General features: G+C 36.1%; 1 protein-coding gene across 5 annotated transcripts in view; it reads left to right on the top strand.

The window, feature by feature from the left end:
• IPCEF1 (interaction protein for cytohesin exchange factors 1) overlaps positions 1-19,861 on the top strand; it is a 194,529-nt gene that overhangs the window by 60,658 nt on the left and 114,010 nt on the right. For all 5 annotated transcript variants that reach the window (XM_059401308.1, XM_059401310.1, XM_059401313.1 and 2 more), the window contains exon 2: positions 3,711-3,754. The gene's annotated coding sequence lies outside the window, so the exon portion shown is untranslated. The remainder of the gene's footprint in view (positions 1-3,710; positions 3,755-19,861) is intronic.

Here is a 19,861-nt window from a genome sequence, read left to right as displayed (position 1 = left end):
ATTAAAGAAATTGAAGTTAATAAATAAACTTTCAAAAGAGAAAACACCTGTTCCAGATGGGTTCACTGGCAAAGTATACCAAATATTTGAGGAAGAAATTATACCAATTCTCTACAAACTTTACAGAGGAAAGAAACAGAGCTAGTATGTCTTAACTGAATCTGAGGTCATTAGCTTTAGGCCAATACCAGACAAAGACATAAGAAAACTACAGACCAATATCTCTCATGAACATAGGTGCGAAAGTACTTTATAAAAATTAGTAAATCTAATCCAGAAAAGTATAAAAAGAATTATGTACCATAACCAAATGAGGTTTATCTTAGTTATGCAAGGCTAATGCAATTCATCACATCAACAGATATAAAAAGAATAATTACATGATTATACCAATAAATACAGAAAAAAATTGACAAAAATCTAGCACCAATTCATGTTAAGAACTCTTGGTAAACTAGGAAGAAAAGGGAACTATCTATTTATAGTTATACTGACAGACTATTAATAAAGACTATCTACAAAAAGCCTGCAGCTAACACCATACTTAATGGTGTTAAGATCAGGTACAAGACAAGGATTTTCTTCTCATTACTCCTTTTCAACATCATGCTAGAAGTTCTAGCTAATGCAATAAAGCAAGAAAAGAAATTAAAAGATAATGATTGGGAGGATGACAAAACTTTCTTTGTTTTCAAGTGCCTTGGTCATCTACATAGAAAGTCTGTAATACTGACCAAAAAATCCCCTGCAAAACAACAAAAACCTCCTGGAACTAATAACTGATTACAGCAAGGTTGTAGGACAAAAGGTTAATATACAAAAGTCATTTGCTTTCCTATATCCAACAATGAGCAAGGGGAATTTGAAATAAAAAACACCAATTATCATTTACCTTAGTCTCCCAGAAGTGAAATACTTAGGTATAAATATAACAAAAATATATACAAGATCTATATGAGGAAAACTACAAAATTCTGATGAGTAAAATCAAAGAAGAACTAAATAACTAGAGAGATATTCCATGTTCATTGATAGGAAGACTCAATATTGTCAAGATGTCAATTCTTTCAAAATTGACCCATAGATTCAGTTCAATCCCAATTAATATGTCAGCAATTTATTTTTTGGACATTGAAAAATAGACTTTAAAGTTTATATGGAGAGGGAAAAGACCCAGAATAGCCAAACAATATTGAAGGAGATAAACAAAGTTGGAGGACAGACACTACCCAATTTCAAGACTTACTATACAGTTTCAGGAATCAAGACAGTATCATATTGGTAAAAAGATAAACAAGTAGGTTAATGGAGCAGAAGAGAGAGCCCATAAATAGACCCTCATAAATGTTGCCAATTGATCTTTGACAAGGGAGCAAAGGCAATACAATGGAGCAAAGATAGTCTCTTCAACAAATGGTGCTGGAATAACTGGACATCTACAGGCCAAAAAGTGAAACTAGACACAGACCATACACTCCTCACAAAAATGATCATCTCTACTTAAGGAAGTGATGGAGAAAATTATATTTTAAAAGGTACAATAGACCTATGTATAAAACACAGAGCTAGAAAATAGTGTAGGAGAAAGTCTAGATGAACTTGAGTATGGTGATACTGTTTTAGATATAGCATCAGAAAACGTGATCCATGAAAGAAAACATTAATATGTTGATTTCATTAAAATTAAAAACTTCTCTACAAAAGGCAATATAAAGCAATTAGAAGACAGGTTACAGACTGGGAGAAAGTACTTGCAAAAAACACATGTGATAAAGGACTGTTATCCAAAATACATAATGAACTCCTAAAATTCAACAAAGAGAAGATAACAACGTTATTAAAAATGGACTAAATACCTTGAGAGACACTTCATCAAAGATTTACGGGTGGCAAATAAGCATATGGAATAACCATGGAAAAATGCTCCATATGTCATCAAGGAAATTAAAGTAAAACAGAATTGTGATAACAAAGACCTATTAGAATGACCGAAATCTGAAATACTGACAACACCAAATGCCAGTGAGGATGTAGAGAAACAGGAATTCTCCTACATTGCTAACGGGAAATGCAAAATGGAATAACCATTTTGGAAGAAAACAGTGGTTTCTTAAAAAATTAACTCAGGGGTGCCTGGGTGGCTCAGTGGTTAAAGCCTCTGCCTTTGGCTCGGGTCATGATCCCAGGGTCCTGGGATCGAGCCCCACATCGGGCTCTCTGCTCTACAGGGAGCCTGCTTTCTCCTCTCTCTCTCTGCCTGCCTCTCTGCTTAATGTGAACTCTGTCAAATAAATAAATAAAATCTTAAAAAACAAACAAACAAACAAAAGAACAAACTAAACTTAGTTTTACCACATAGCTAGCTCAGGAGTCATGCTTCTTGGTATTTAACTGAAGCAGTTGAAAACTTACCTACATACAAAAATCTGCACATGGATGTTTACAGCAGATTATTCATCATTGGTAAAACTTGAAAGCAACCAGATGTCCTTCAGTAGGTGAATGGATAAAGACATTGATACATCCAGACAATGAAATATTTAGTGTTAAAAAGAAATATGTTATCAAGCTATGATAGGACATAAAGGAAATTCTAATGCATATTACTAAGTGAAAGAAACCCATACATACTGTATGATTCCAGCTATATGACATTTTGGAAAAGGAAAAACTATGGAGATAATAAAAAGTTCAGTGGTTGCTTGGGGTGGGAGAAATGAATATGCAGAGCACTGAGGATTTTTAAAGCAATCAATATACTATGATATTATATCACATGATATAATGATAGATATATGTCATTGCACTTTTTTTTTCTATAAACATAGGATTTATGACACCAACAGTGAACTGTAAGGTATATTGTGGACTTTATCTAGTTATGATGTTTCAGTGTAAATTCATCCTTGGTAAAAAATATACCATTCTGGTGAGTGATGTTGATAATGGGGGAGGCTATGCACATGTTGGGGCGGGGGGTATAGAAGAATCTCTGTACCCTCCTCTCAGTTTTCTATAAACCTAAAACTTCTCTTAAAAAATGAAGTCCCGGGGCACCTGGTTGGCTCAGTGGGTTAAAACCTCTGCCTTCGGCTCAGGTCATGATCCCAGGATCCTGGGATCGAGCCCCGCATCGGGTTCTCTGCTCAGCGGGGAGCCTGCTTGCTCCTCTCTCTCTCTCTGCCTGTCTCTCTGCCTACTTGTGATCTCTGTCTGTCAAATAAATAAATAAAATCTTTAAAAAATAAAGTCTTAAAAAATCTGTATTTTTTAAACTTATGGCTTAGGCAATGAGTGGGATGATTATTACTAATATGAAACATTTTCCCATTGACAGAATTCCAGGAAAACAGATGGAAGTTCTAAATCCATGTGAACATCTTTCAAGATATTTAAAAGTAAAGTAAAAATATATCTTGAGTAGTGTTCAAAGGGATTTGAACATTATTTTCACACTATCTTTTAGAAAACATTCAATTCCAGGGGATCTCAGCTTAATGATTTCCTGCTAGTTTATACCTAGGTCTTCTTTGCTGTGAGATAGAACTTTCTCATTTTCCAAGAGACTCATTGGGTAGTTTTTATGATGAGCAAGTTATTATTTTGTTGCCTCTTCTTGGAGGGTGATGTGGTAAGATTCTGACTTCCTTCGAGATAGTTGGGTCCAGGCAGAAACCTTATGACCCCTTTCTTGTCTTTTTCTTGTACAGATCAGAGGCAGCAGAACTGGAACGAGGACACTCATAGCTTTTTGGTATGTAATTGAAAATTCTTTAAAACTAATTCTTTCTTTTAGTGATATTTATGACCTGAAGGACCTGTACTCCACTTTGTTATTCTAATCTGTGAAAGAAACTGTAGTAGACTAGGTATATTTATCCATAGGCTGGGGTTAATGCAGAGGGAAGCTAATAGTCTTAATAAATAACACACTATGTTTATTCCTCTGTATATCCCTTGAAAATGGATTCTTGGTGGTAATTACTTTTCAGTGGGAGGGTTGTTTAATAAAACAATTTATATATAGAATGATCCTTCTTGACCTCCTTGGGGGTCAGGTATATTCCATAACTATCAAAGTACCATCGAAGTATAGTTATGTGAAGGATTTATTTGTAAGCAAGTATGTGTTTCGATGCCCAGATGCAGATTGAGTACTCCAGAAATGAGGCATTTACTGATCTAAATTTACTACTGATTCAAATAAAATATTTATATTTAATTATTATAATATGAAAGTAAAGCAATCTTAAGATGTTCTTGCCTTTAAAGTTCATCACTAATGATCTAGGCAAGACTGGAGTTCTTTGAATATGTGTGTAATTCTTCTCATTATTCCTTTGATTTTTATACTTATAAAATAACTTTAAAAGAATCATTATATGTCTTAGTCCCTGACTGGGATATCTATCTCTTGTTTGGTTTAACTCTTTTTTAAGACAAAATACAATTCTAAACTTGTTAGGGAATGCAAGGGAAGCATTTCTTATTTTATTTTATTTTTTTAGAGAGACAGAGAGAGCAAGAGAGAGAGAGAGAAAGAGAGAGCCTGAGCAGAAATAGAGGGACAGAGGAGAGGGAGAGAGAGAGAATCTTAAGCAGGTTCCATGCTCAGTACATAGTCTGATGTAGGGCTTGATCTCAAGAGCCTAAATCCTGACCTGAGGTAAAATAAAAAATTGGGCACTTAACAGACTGAGCCTCCCAGGTGCTCTAAGGGAAGCATTCTTTTCATAGCTATCTATCAAGAACACATTTTTTTCAGTGTGTGACTCTGGATATAACTGAAAATCTGGTAATTTTTCAGAAAATATTAGTATATTAAGTGCCATTATTTTTCTATGAGCCAAACCATAATAATAACAATCATTATTGCCTCTGATATGCACTTTTTACCACTCCCAGTTGTATTGCAATGTCTTTGAAACATTGCTACCTATGACCCAGTAGCTACCACCATTCTTTCTGGTGAGGATTGCCCTCTCTTTTTCCTTTCAAAGTTGTTAAAACCCATTGCTGTGGTTGTCCAAAATCTGACCAAAAAAATTAGTTTTAGTCCATACATTTGCTGTTTAGATGTCTTCAAACACGTGAAGTCCTATTGTTTCAACATGGGTATACTTAAGATACGCATTTATTCATGAGACAGATTGTGTGACTCAGTCAATAATACTCTCACATTGTCTTCTATGGTAAAGAACCCTTTATTCACCATAACATTTGATGTTTCATTGAGGAATTTTAATTGATAACTTTTCATATTTACACTTTTTGTTGATGGTTTGCAAACTGGTTACTGAAAGATATTAACAAAAAATGGTGGATTTTGCCATCTCTAAAAGTTGTCAAGTACTTTTTCTAGTAAAACACTTCTGATCCTCAGATTAGGGGCCTCCTTGTTATCAAAGGTATCTAGAAAGAGCCTGGCTTGTTGTCTGAAAAAGTTGTGTAATTTTTAAAAAAATTTTTATTTTTTAAAGAAAAATGTATGTTATGAGGGAACCCTGCATTAGTGGAAAGACCAGGTAAGATGAACTCTATGGTCTCTTGTAATATAAAACTTGACAATTTTTATGGAAGATGACACAGCTAATGACCAAATTAGAAAATCTGAGTTTTGTTAAGCATTATAGAAATTCTTGCACTGAAAAAAATCAGAGACAGCATAGTGATGAAAATGACAGTCTCTGAACTCAGATGGTCTGGGTTTGATCTTGTCTCTGACACTTACTAGCTATGTGACCTTGGTCATGTCATCTAACATTTATGTGGCTCACTTTCCTCACTTGGTGAGTAGAGTTAGTACTAGTACCTCATAAAGCTGATGCAAGGATTTAATGAGTTAGGATGACCATAGCTCTTAGAACAATACTTAGTGTACATTTGGGCACTCAATCAATGTTAGTTATGAGAGATAGATGAATGACATTGTTATCAGCAAGAGCATCTGTGGCTCTTAGAGATTCTCAGACGTTTCTCACCCAAATTTATGACCTTTAAGAGTAGAGTGCATCTGGCAATGATTTCTATGAGTATTCGAACTGATCTCTTCAAGTATTTTGATGCTGTCTTGCTTCACCTTGAAACCAACATGAAGACAAATCTCAGACTCTTCACAGCTTTCTACTTACCCCAACATTGAGGGTGACACTTCTATCCTTCCATTTTCTGGGGTTGATTTTTCATCTTCCTCTCATGGCCTCACACATGCCTTTCTGCATATATTCAAACATTTCTGGATCTCAGATTTCACAACAAAGGGACTTATTATAGTATTTTTCTAACAAAGTTAGGTGTTTACCTAAGAGAAAGTCTTAAACCAGCTATTAAGATAATAAAACACCTTTCAACTTAATGCAGAAGTACATTAATAATTTTCATCTTTACCATTGTCATCATTAAGCTATTAGTAAGGAGCTTTCTTTGCTTTAGAGTCACTCTGATACATTAAAGGCATGATTCTTGGCCTAAGTGTGTGTAATGAGAGCAGCCAGTCTGTATTTAGTTCTTATTTACAGGTGCCTACATTTCTGGTCCCATGATTATTTTGAGATCTTCACAGAATTTTTCTTCACTTTTTAAAATTGTGGTAAAATACCCATATCATAAAATTTACCATGTAAGCCATTTTTATGAAATATTAAGTACATTCACGTTCAGTGACATTAAATACATTCACGTTACTGTGCAACCATTCCCATAACTCTTTTTATTTTGTAGAGCTAAAACTTTACACCCATTAAACAATCTCTCTCTATTCTCCCCTCCCCTCAGCCCCTGGTAACCACCACTATACCTTTGGTCTTCATAGTCTGAAGTACTAGGAAGTACTTCCTGTAAGTGGAATTTATAGTATTTTTCTTTTTGTGACTGGCTTATTTCACTTAGCATAATGCCCTCAAGGCGCATTCATGCTGTAGCACAGGTCAGAATTTCCTTCTTTTAAAAGGTTGAATAATATTCGATTGTATGTGTATATACCACATTTTGCTTAACCATCTATCTGTTGCTAGACACTTGTGTTGCTTCCGCATTTTGGCTCTCATGAATAATGTTGCTGTGAACATAGACGTATAAATGCTTTGTTGAGACCCTTCTTTCAGTACTTGTGGGTAAATACCTAGACGTGGAATTGATGGGTCATATGTAAATTCTATTTTAAATTTTTTCCACAACAGTTGTACCATTTTACATTCCCACCAACACTTCACAGAGTTTTTAAGTACAAAATGCTTGTCTAATCATTTTGACATATTCCTACTGGGCAATGAATATTGTGAAGTTTTAAGTGAATAAAATTAGAACACAAGGTTTTGTTTTTCCAATTCATTTTTTCCTGCTGTGCCTATGAGGGTTATGTTTTAAGACCTACCTCATGTTAATTTATGTTACCAGGTGATTCAGAGCGTCAATGGACTTTTTCCAGAACAGAAACATGTGGGGCCAAGTTTCATACATCTAATGGAAAAACAACTTGGACTCCAAGGATTTCTTGGCTTAGTTTAAAATAAACTCTAAGTTAAAATCCTGTGTGCTAGCAGTTAAGGAAAAGATGACCACATATGTTTTTTTCTGAAGGCTCATAATTTTTTTTTTTTTTTTGCACAAAATACACCAGTGTGAACAGGAATGGGAACAACTGGGTTACAAAGAGAAAAAATACTGAAAAAAACCCCAAAAACTTTATATTTAGGTTTGAAACAGAATCTGCAAGCTTTTCAAATATAAGAGAACAGGTTAACATTTGTGGTATTATTTTTTCTGGTTAAATAATATTTGTGTTTCCTTAAATTTTGGTTCAAAAATATAGATACAGCTTTCTAAGGGACATAATCAAATTCCAAAACTGAGAGGTTATTAACTGAAAATCTCAAAGTCTTTTGAGGTTATTTCCACAAATTAGGGGGCCAATTTCTCAGAAAATCTGCATTTATTGTTTATGGACAGATAGCAAAGGAGGAAGATTAACTCAGTCAGGGAGCAAAAGTATTCTGGTTGTCAGACACTTCATTTTTCCTTAGTTTTGTTATACTCCATAGAAATATAAAAACAATCTCAGGGTCTTGAAGGGGCGGAGGTGGGAGGTTGGGGAACCAGGTGGTGGGTATTGGAGAGGGCACAGATTGCATGGAGCACTGGGTGTGGTGCAAAAACAGTGAATGCTGTTATGCTGAAAAGAAATAAAAAATAATAAAAAAAGAAATATGTTTTTCCTAATAAAATCACTTTCCAAATAAAGTGTTCAAAAAGGCTCTAATGACTTTGGGTATGTCAGTTTATACAGGAAAAATTTCAACATAACTTAAGGAAATTTAGCAAAGACTTTTGCAAATGATACATGAGGCACATGGAGCTCTTAGCAGGGGGTAGCCTAGGTTATGCTGTGGTAGCAAATGAACCCTGAAACCGCAGTGGCTTCACATAAGGAGCTTTTATCTCTTGTTCACGCTGTATGCTCACTGCTGCTCACATGAAAAGGGGAAGCCCCCCTTCTCCACAAGGTCTCTCAGAGGTGCAGGCTGATGGCAGCTCATCTTCCTTGTGGAGCTACCATGGCAGCAGGTGGCTTCTGAGTTTGCCGTGACTGGGAAGAGAGAATATGGAGCACTCGTACTCTTCTCCAGACTGGACGTGATGCACGTCTCCTCCACCCAGAGCCGGGGCCAGAACTAGTCACATGGCCTCTCCCAACAACCTCGGGGCTGGTGGTCTTCGCGGGTGGACTTCCTGGGGCATGAAGGAGAGAGGACTAATAATTTCCTCTTTGATAAACTTCGCTGCAAAGTCTTGGATTAGGCATCTCTACAAAACAATTTTCCTATCTAAATCAGTCACATTCATAATTCCTTATGTTTTAATATATAGGTAAGAGATTTTCATGTTCTTAAATTAAGTTCACTTTTTTACGTGCTAATTTTAGGTAGGAATAAATAAAACAAGGATTTTTGAAAAGGAGTCAGTGAAGGCATAGGTATAATCAACCATGGGAAAAATGTCTATAGAAAAAATGGTCCTCATATGTCAATGTATCTATAGGCTTCATTTGTATTATTAGTCATATTTATTTATCTTTTTTTTAATGATTAAAAAAATTTTTCAATTTATTTATTTTCAGAAAAACAGTATTCATTATTTTTTCACCACACCCAGTGCTCCATGCAATCCGTGCCCTCTATAATACCCACACCTGGTACCCCAACCTCCCACCCGACCACCACTTCAAACCCCTCAGACTATTATTAGTCATATTTTATTATTTCTTTTTTTCTATAAGCCTGTAACTTGAAATTAAATGGAATTCCAGATGCAGTAAGACTGACTGCAAAATCAGTGCAAGGATATTGTACTGGAAATAAGAAACCATACTTTAGATCAATTTTATTTTTATTTATTTATTTATTATTATGTTATGTTAGTACATCATTAGTTTTTGATGTAGCGTTCGTGATTTATTATTTGCATGTAACACCCAATGATAGATTGTCCTTAATTTATTTTATATATTTTTTCCATTTTATGGCCATTTTTTCCTGAATCTTAATCTAATGATTTGTTTTGACGTTCTTATATCTCATATTTTTCTCCTTAAATTTCCTTTTCTATTTATTGAAATGTTTTATCAAGCACTGTTTTCATATTGGGTACATGGAGAATAAACGTGTCTGCGAGTGTCTTTATTTTGGCCTCATGACTGATTGTGTGCTTGGATGGGGAATTTTATGTACCCATTTATTTTGATTCAGAACTTTGGGACATTGCTTCAATACTCTCTAACATTCCACGTTGCCTGTAAGAGATCTGATGTTATTCTTATTTGTGTTCCTTTATATATAATACTATTTTATCTTGTCTGTGAACTTTTAGGAGTTTTAAAAAAGATTTTTATTTATTTATTTGTCAAGAGAGAGTGTAAGTAGGGGGAGTGGTAGGCAGGGGGAGCGGTAGGCAGAGGGAGAAGTAGGCTCCCTGCTCAGCAAGGAACCTGATGCTGGACCCTGGGGTCATGGCCTGAGCTGAAGCAGACAATCAACTCAACCACCCAGGCATCCCTAAACTTTAAGGATTCTTTGTATGCCTTTGACATTCTGAAATTCCACAAGTCATATTCAGCTCTTCATCTTCTTAAATATGTCTAGTTCAGCATTTTGTGGCACAGGAAGATTTCTTTTTTCTCCTCTCTCCCAGGGCTCTCTTCCCACTGTTTTGGTTTTGTTCTCTGTTCTCGCCACCGACTCACCAAGATGACCACTGCTAACTCCAGGCTTGTCCTGTGCTCATGGCTCAAGTCCCAGAAAAAATGACAAGACTCTTCCCCAATGCTTTAGGGAGAATTTCCCGGCTAGCCTTAGTTCATTTACTCTTGACTTAATTGGCCATTGCGGCCAAGGTGTTAAGTACTTTGGTCCATTTACTTCTTACCACCTCTACTCCCCTCACCGTGGTCCAGGGCGTTCTCCTATCTTCTCCGGCTTACTGCAGTAGCCTCTTAACTGGCCTCTGGGTTTATGTCTTTGCTTCCTTCAGTCTCTTCTCAGTGCTGGAGCCAGAGCTGTTAACATGTGTGTCAGATCAAACTCTATAAAGCTTGCCTGTTTCACGTCAAGAAAAGCCGAAGTCTTCAGCAATAGCTCAAAAGACCACCCACGATCCGCGTGAGCTGGCCTCGTGTAATCTCTCTGACCTCATTTCCTACCTCTCGCCCCCCATTGCACCGTCAGCCTCTGCCAGGCTGGCCTCCTTGCTGTGCCTTACACATGCCAGACACACTTTCAATCCCAGTTCAGGGCTCTGCCTTGGCTGCTCTCTGAGCCTGACAGCTCACTCTTGGATTTCTACTGATTGCTTGTTTACCTCTTCTTGGTCTTTACTCAAATGTCTCCTATTTAGTGAGACTGTTCCCATCCACACGTTTAAAACGAGAGCCCTCTGTAATACTCACCCCTATTTTATTTTTCTTCATTTATGTCCACCTCATATGCCACTTATTTTACTTATTTATCTTGTTAATTGTCTACTCATGAAATGTAAGCCCCACGAGGACAAGGAGATTTTATCTGTTCAGGGTTATGTTCTTCAGGCTCTAAGACTGCCTACTGCATGGTTAGTCAATAAATATTTGATAAATGAATGAATGGTTGACAAACCTAAGCCATACGCTTGCTCCTGTTTTGGGGATGTGGGGCCAGTTCAGTGGGGTGTGGGGAGAAGAAAAAGGAGCTCATCGGACAAAAATTAATAAATGCCCTCCAAAAGATCCTTCTGGTGAACATTGAGAAATGGGGTCTCTGCTAAAAGGGGATAGAATGAGTAGGTGGAATAAAGGAGACGATTCTGAAACAGGACAGTAATTTTCTAACTTGTTTGATTTTGAATTTTGAGTGCATATAATTGTTTTTATATGTTACAATAATCTTGAAATATTAGATAATTCTGCCTGCAAAAAACTTATGGGGAAAATAATTTTTTTTTTTTTTTTTTTTTGCTTTTCTACACCATTTGTTTCCAATTGCAATTAGATTTTTACTCCCAGTGACCAATATATAAAAGAATAAGCTAGATTGGGCAAAGAATATTATACTTCTTTCAGGAGAACAGATTGCAAAATGGGTGATCAGGCAATCTTTCTATATTAGATTTCTTCTTAACTGTTTGCCTGCATCCAAATGAAATTTTTGAAGTTAATTTCAGGCTGAATAATTGGCAGGCTCAGAGCCATCAATCAGAAGTTTTTATTTGTATCTAACACTCCTTCCCCCTTAGTCAGCCTTGCTGGAGTTCTATTTTATTAATTTTTGTCCAAAGAACTAGTTTTATGCTTTATTAATCGTCCCTTATTTTCCTATTTCATTTATTTCTGCCTTTATTTTTCCTACTTCTTCGTCGGTTTGCTAGTTTGCTATTTTTCCAGTTTCATGTGTTGAGCTCTTAGCTTACTTGCTTTCATTCCCTCTTATATTCTAATAAATGTATTTAAGGTCTATATTTCCCTCCAAAACTCCTAACTCCAGGCTTGTCCTGTGCTCATGGCTCAAGTCCCAGAAAAAATGTTTTAGTTGCATCCCCTAAGATTTTGATGTGTAGTGTTTTCAATGGTGATAAATTCCAAATATTTTCCATTTGATTTCCTTCTGGACTCAATTTTTTTTTAGTAGTCTGAGATTTTTGTTTCCAGACATATAGACATTTTAAATGTCTATTTTTTTGCTATTAATTTCCGCAATTAAAACATTATCGTCAAAGAACATAATCTGTGTTAAATCAATTCTGTGCAATTTATCAAGACTTCTGTTGTAATATAGTACTTTGTCAATTTTTGATATTGTATCATGTATGTTGGAAATGTGTGTATTTCTTAATTACAGAGTTCTGTGTATCTGAAATTTACTGATTTGTGTCATCTGCATTTCCATTTACTTTTAGTCTGCATTGTTTTTGAGAGATGGGTGCTATAATCCTCAACTGTAATTGCCAATTTATTTACTTCCTTTTCCAGTTTTATGAATTGTGGTTGCTTGATTTGAGGCTATATATATGTATATATATATATATATTTGCGAAGGTTTTTCTGGCTTTGATTATTTTATTGACTTATAACATCTTTCTCTATTAAATGTATGTTTAACAATGCACAGTAAATATACATATATATGTATAAATTTTATATTTTCATATATTAAAATTCTCAGCACAGCTTGCATTTCCTTTAGGTTTGCCTGGATATCTGTATCCATTTTTTTATTTTTAACATTTCATATCCTTTTGTTTTCAGTTTTTTTTCTTTTTTTAAGATTTTATTTATTATTTGACGGAGAGAGACACAGTGAGAGAGGGAACACAAGCAGGGGGAGTGGGAGAGGGGGAAACAGGCTTCCCGCTGAGCAGGCAGCCCTATAGGATAGGATCCGGGGCTTGATCCCAGGACCCTGGGATCATGACCTGAGCCAAAGGCAGACGCTTAATGACTGAGCCACCCAGGTGCCCCAGTTTTTCTTTTAGATACACGTTGTTAGATCTTTTTTTAAAAATAACTTTTATTTTGTAATATAAAATACATTATGTTAAAATATAAATAAAGAAGAATGTACAGACAAATTTGAATATCTCAGTGATTTATCATAAAGCATACATTCGAGACTACGGGAGTCAAGAAATAGAATACCGTTGGGGCTTCTGGGTGGCTCAGTTGGTTAAGTGTCTGACTTTGGCTCAGGTCAAGATCTCAGGGTCCTGGGATGGAGTCCTACATTGGACTCCTTGCTCAGTGGGGAGTCTGCTTCTCCCTCTCCTTCTGCCCCTCCTCCATACTTGTACTTTTTTTCCCTCTCTCTCGAATAAATAAATAAAGCCTTAAAAAAAAAAAAGAAATTTCTAATCTAAACTCAGGCATAACCAAATTTCTGTATTATGGGGTAAAGAAAAAATAGAAGATTCCTTGTTTTTTGTGATGGCAGACTTTTGAGGTAAGATTATGTTATCCAGGGTGGTGGAAGTGGGACAGGTGCACATGGGAATGGACTGTGAGGAGGTGGGTATAAAGCTGTGTAGGTGAGGTGTGAGTGAGAAAGTGTGAGGTAACAAGGCTGGGCGGGCCACAGGAAGCCAGGCGGACCACAGGAAGCTGGCTGGGAAAAAAAGTCTTTGGCTTTACTGAATTAAAAGCAAGAATAAAGCAACCCAAAGACAAATGGAAAATCTCACACACAAAGTCTAGAAAGGAATGGAAACAGAAAAATAATCACACATGTGTTCAGGAAAAGGTGAAATGAAGTCTCTGGCCAATTACAGTCTACTTTAATTTTTGGGTGACTTTTCAGGACTTTATGCAGTAAGATCGTCTAATTAAAAAACAAATAGAGGAGCAAACACTTCCTTTAGAAAGAAACACAAAATATTCTTTTGTAAAATTTAAATTTCTCCATTTAGAACTCTAGTAGTTAAAAAAAAAAAATGCCCTATCCAAATCAAAAGAATGCTAACATAGGGAGTCCAATAATGTTTCAGTGTTTGGTCTCTAGCTAAAATAGTGTACTTACATGTTGGGCCACTAGGTGTCTCTTTGCATACGTATTAGGATTCCAGCCGGAGAGCTAAGCACTTCTTAAATGAAATTGTCAACGTGAATTGTGTCAACAAATGTTTCAATTTGAGGGTATTTAGGGATGACTTTAACGATTCTTCAGAAAGGATAAATAGATGTGTCTTGGCTCTCGCTCTCTCTCTCTCACTCTTGCGTTAGATGTTTTGCAAACGTTAACCCAGGATTGTCAGCAGATGCAAAATTCTGGTACGTATATCAGGGTGGTTGGCAGGCTGATAGGATAGAAGAGCCTGCCCATTTAGGATGATGACCAAGAGGTTATTTCTGAATGAAGTCTTGGCAAGGATACTCAATTCCCAAATAAGCTGTGTTTGGCTCTCCAATGTCTCTTTCTAGGAGATCTAGTCCTTCCTGATCAGTTTCTTCAAAATTACCCAGTTAACAGCTCATCTGTGGTCTCCCATGGCCTTTTGAGTACAAGGTATCAATTTACTCTGAGTCACATAAGCCCCTCTGAATTGTCCAGATTTGGTAAACAATTTACACACTCTCTTTCATCCTACAAGAATGTAATGAGATTGACTGTTTGCAGAAAAATCAAGCATGTTGTTTAGGAGAAGCTGAAAAATCAAAGATTATTATAAGAGTCAACACTACTAAAATTGAAAGGGCTCTGAGCCTGGGGTCTGAAGACCTGAGTTCAGATTCTGCCTGTATAACGTGCTAGCTGTGGAATGTAGGTGGTCTTCCTCCTCTGTATGTTAGTTTCTTTGTAAAAGTATAGGTGATGTTACTTTACAGACTTGACATGCAGACTAAAAACAATCTGCAATAATTGTGCCAAATATCATGGTAAGAGCCTCTAAGAGAAGTTACCCTATTCTTAAGAAATATTTTTTCCAGTTTTTTTTTCCCGAAAAATAAATGACAACATCATTGTATAAGTTCAGGTATAGAGCATGGTGGTTTTTGTTTTTTTAATGAAATATAGTTGATGTATAAAGTATTAGTTTCAGGTGTACCACATAATAATTTAATACTTATATACATGATGAAATGATCACCATGATGTCTAGTTACCGTCGTCACCATACAATCTTATTACAGTATTATTGACTGTATTCTCCGACAGCATAATAGTTTGATTTACATATATTACAAAATGATTACTCAAGTTGCTTCAGTAAACATCCATCCTATATAAATTCAGTAAAAAAAAAAATTAAAAAAAGGAAAAAAATTTCTCCTTGTGATGAGAACTATTAGAATTCACTTTTAACTACTTTCCGGTATGTCATACAACGGTGTTAGCTAGTCAGTACGGTGTACCTGATTTATCTTACAACAGGAAGTTTGTACTTTTTGACCCCTGACCTCCAATTCCCCCTCCCCCAATCCCTGCTTCTGGTAACCACAGGTCTGAGCTCTTTTTCTATACCTTTGCCTGTTTTTTGTTTTTTTTTTTTTTAAGACTCACATGTAAATAAAATCTTGTCTTTCTGACTCTGACTTATTTTACTTTGTGTAACACTTTCAAGGTCCATCCATGTTGTTCCAAATAGCAGGATTTACTTTTTTTTTTTAAAATGGCTCAATAATGCTTCATTGCATATCTATATGCACCAAAACTTCTTTATCCATTCATCTATTTATGGACATTTAGGTTTTTTCTGTGTCTGGTTATTGTGAATAATACTATGAACATAGGTGTGCGAATATCTTTTCAAGTTAGGGTTTTGATTTCCTTCATATAAATACTCAGGAGTGGAATTGCTAGAACACATGGTAATTCTATTTTTAATTTTTTGAGGATCCTCCATACCATTTTCCTTAGTGGCTGCACCAATTTACATTCCTACCAACAGTGTACAAGCGTTCCCTTTTCTCGACATCCTCACCAACATTTGTCATTTCTTGTCTTTTGGATGATGGATGGCTATTCTAACTGACATGAAGTGATAGTTCATTGTGGGTTTTTTTTTCTTTAAGATTTTATTTATTTATTTGACAGAGATCACAAGTAGGCAGAGAGGCAGGAAGAGAGAGAGAGAGGAGGAAGCAGGCTCCCTGCCAGGCAGAGAGCCCGATGCGGGACTCGATCCCAGGACCCTGGTATCATGACCTGAGCCGAAGGCAGAGGCTTTAACCCACTGAGGCACCCAGGTTCCCCAGCTCATTGTAGTTTTAATGGCTGATTTTCCTAATGACCAGTTGAGCATCTGTCTTTTCATGTACACATTGACCTTTCATATATCTTCTTTGGAGACATATCTGTTGAGGTCCTTTGCCCATTTTTTGACTGGATTATTTGTTTTTTGCCCTGGAGTTGTAGAAGTTCTTTGTATGTTTTGGATATTAAGCCTTTATCAAATACGTAGTTTGGAAGTACTTTTTCCCATTCCATAGGTTTGTCTTTTTACTTTGTTGATGGGTTCTTTGTTGTGCAAAAGATTCTTAGTTTGATTTGGTCCCACTTGCTTATTTTTGATTTTATTGTTTGTATTTTAGGTGTCATATCCAAGAAATCATTACTAAGACCCATGTCAGGACTTTGTTCCTTATATTTCCTTCTAGGAGTTTCATGGTTTTAGGTATTACGTCTAGGTCTCTAACCTATTTCAAGTTAATTCTGTGGGGGTGAAAGATAGGGAATAGCAGTGATGACAATACTGACTCCGTCATTGGCCCTCCTTGTTCATGTCTGCACCATGATCCCCTTAGGGCTGTGTGTTCCAGACCCCTTGGAGGTTAACATATGGCAGGAAGGCCTGTCTTGAACTTTTCTCTGGCACCACTTTAGATAACTACCCTTTGACCTCACCATAATGGCCCTCACTCTATAAAAGCTGTGGATCAATGTCCGCATTTTCTGGAGAATACCTGTGTAGTGCCCAGGTCATCTATCTGCGAGTCAGTAAGCTACCCTGAAAAAAGTGTGCAAATGGTATGGAGTGGCTTACTTTGTTTTTTGGTCTCAAAGTTCCTTCTCAGTTTGGAAGATTCTTTACTGTTCCTCTTCTACCTTCTAATGTATGGGCTCAGTTTCATTCTTTTACTTTTGAATATCCAATTATTGAGCAATATTTATTGAAGAGACTGTCTTTTCTCCCCTGAGTATCCTTGGCTCTCTGGTCAAATATTGGTTAGCCATATATGCTTGGGTTTATCTCTGGTCTCTCAGTTCAATTCTGGTGGTCTGTTTGTCTATTTTTGTGTCATCACTCTCCTGTTTTGATGAGTATAGCTTTATAGTACAGCTTGAAGTTAGGGAGTGTGATACCTCCTGCTTTATTCCTTCTGAAGATTTCTTTGGCTTGTTGGGGTATTTTGTGTTTCCATATAAATTTTAGGGGTATTCTTTCTACTGTAAAAAAATGCCACTGGTAGCATGATGCCCCCAGTTTTATTGTTGTAGAAGATATGAACAAACACTTCTCCAATGAAGACATACAAATGGCTATCAGACACATGAAAAAATGTTCATCATCACTAGCCATCAGGGAGATTCAAATTAAAACCACATTGAGATACCACCTTACTTAAGTTAGAATGGTCAAAATTAGCAAGACAGGAAACAACATGTGTTGAAGGCAATGTGGATAAAGGGGAACCCTCTTACACTGTTGGTGGGAATGCGAGTTGGTGCAGCCTCTTTGGAGAACAGTGTGGAGATTCCTCAAGAAATTAAAAATAAAGCTTCCCTATGACCCTGCAATTGCACTCCTGGGTATTTACCCCAAAGATACAGATGTAGTGAAAAGAAGGGCCATTTGTACCCCAACGTTTATAGCAGCAATGGCCACAGTCGCCAAACTGTGGAAAGAACCAAGATGCCCTTCAACGGACGAATGGATAAGGAAGATGTGGTCCATATACACTATGGAGTATTATGCCTCCATCAGAAAGGACGAATACCCAACTTTTGTAGCAACATGGATGGGACTGGAAGAGATTATGCTGAGTGAAATAAGTCAAGCAGAGAGAGTCAATTATCATATGGTTTCACTTATTTGTGGAGCATAACAAATAGCATGGAGGACATGGGGAGTTAGAGAGGAGAAGGGAGTTGGGGGAAATTGGAAGGGGAGGTGAACCATGAGAGACTATGGACTCTGAAAACAATCTGAGGGTTTTGAAGGGGGAGGCATGGGAGGTTGGGGTACCAGGTGGTGGGTATTGGAGAGGGCACAGATTGCAAGGAGCACTTGGTGTGGTGCAAAAATAATGAATACTGTTATGCTGAAAATAAATAAAAAATAAATTAAAAAAAATGCCACTGGAATTTTGATAGAGATTGCATTCAATCTATAAATGGCTTTGGTAGTACTGACATTTTAACAACATTAATTCTTCCTGGCTGTGAACACAGACTACCGTTCTGCTTATTTGTATCTTTAATTTCTTTTTTCAGTGTCTTGTAGTTTTCAGTTTAGATATCCTTCACCTTTTTAAATTTATTCCTAAGTATTTTATTGTAAATGGGATTAATTTATTCCTTTTCCAGAAACTTTGTTGTAGTATATAGAAACACTTCTGTTTTTTTTTTTTGTTTTTTTGTTTGCATCAGTTTTATATCAGTTTTGTATCCTGCAGCTTTGCTAAATTCATTGATTAAATCTAACAGGTTTTGGGGGGTTGAGTCTTTAGGATTTTCTTTATACAAAAGTTTGTTGTCCACAAATAGAGACAGTTTTACTGTCTTTTCCAATTCGGATACATTTTTTTCCTTTTTATTTTCTTTCTGACTGATAGCTCTAGATGGAACTTCTAATACTAAGTTGAATAGAAGTGGTGAGAGAGAGCACCCTTGTGTCATTCTTGATCGTAGAGGAACAACTTTCATCTTTTCACCTTTGAGCATCATGTTAGCTGTGGGCTTGCCATATATGGCCTTTATTATATTGAATAATGTGCCTTCTATGCATAATTTGTTGAGTTTTTATTTTGAATGGATGCTGAATTTTGTTTACGTTTTCTGTGTGAATTGAGATGATTATATGATCCTTTTGTTAATGTGATGCTTTACATTGATTGGGACACTATTGATTCGAACTGTCCTTCCATCCTAGGGATAAATCTCACTTGATCATAGTGAAAGATCCTTTTAATGTGTTGCTAACTTTGTTTTGCGGTATCTTATCGAGAATTTTTGCATGTAAATTCATCAGGGATATTGGTTTGTAGTTTTCTTTCCTACTTGTGTCCTTTTCTGGCTTGGTATCAGGATAATCCTAGGTTTGTGAAATTATTTTGAGAGTATTCCTTCCTCTTTGAATTTTTGGAAGAGTTTGAGAAGGATTAGTGTTGATTCTTGAAGTATTTGGTGAAAGTCACAAGTGAAGCCCTCTGCTCCTGGGCTTTTCTTTGTTGGGACATTTTTTTTTTTTTTTATTACTGATTCAAATATCCTTACTGGTAACTAATTTTTCTATTTAGATTTTCTATTTATTCCTAATTCAGTCTTGGTAAGCAGTATTTAAAAATTTTTTCATTTTTTCTAGGTTGTCTGGTTTATTGGCCAATAGTCTCTTCATAATAGCCTTTTACTATCCTTAGAATATCTGTGGTGTCATTTGAAATGTCTCCTTAATTTATAATTAGTTGATTTGAGTCTTTTCTCCTTTTTTTTTCTTGCTTGTCTCGCTAAGGGTTTGTCAATTTTATCTTTTCAAAGAATCAACTCTTAAGTTTGGTTAATATTTTCCATTGTTTTTCTCTTCTCTATTTCATTCATTTCTATTCCAATTGGTGTTATTTCTGCTCAGTTTGTCCTTCTTTTTCTAGTTCTTTAAGATGTAGAGTTAGATTATTTATTTGGGATCT

The sequence above is a fragment of the Mustela nigripes genome, chromosome 5, assembly GCF_022355385.1.
Source record: "Mustela nigripes isolate SB6536 chromosome 5, MUSNIG.SB6536, whole genome shotgun sequence".
NCBI classification, from domain to species: domain Eukaryota; kingdom Metazoa; phylum Chordata; class Mammalia; order Carnivora; family Mustelidae; genus Mustela; species Mustela nigripes.
The sequence above is the reverse complement of the archived record's forward strand: the minus strand, read 5'-3'. Positions and strand labels throughout refer to the sequence as shown.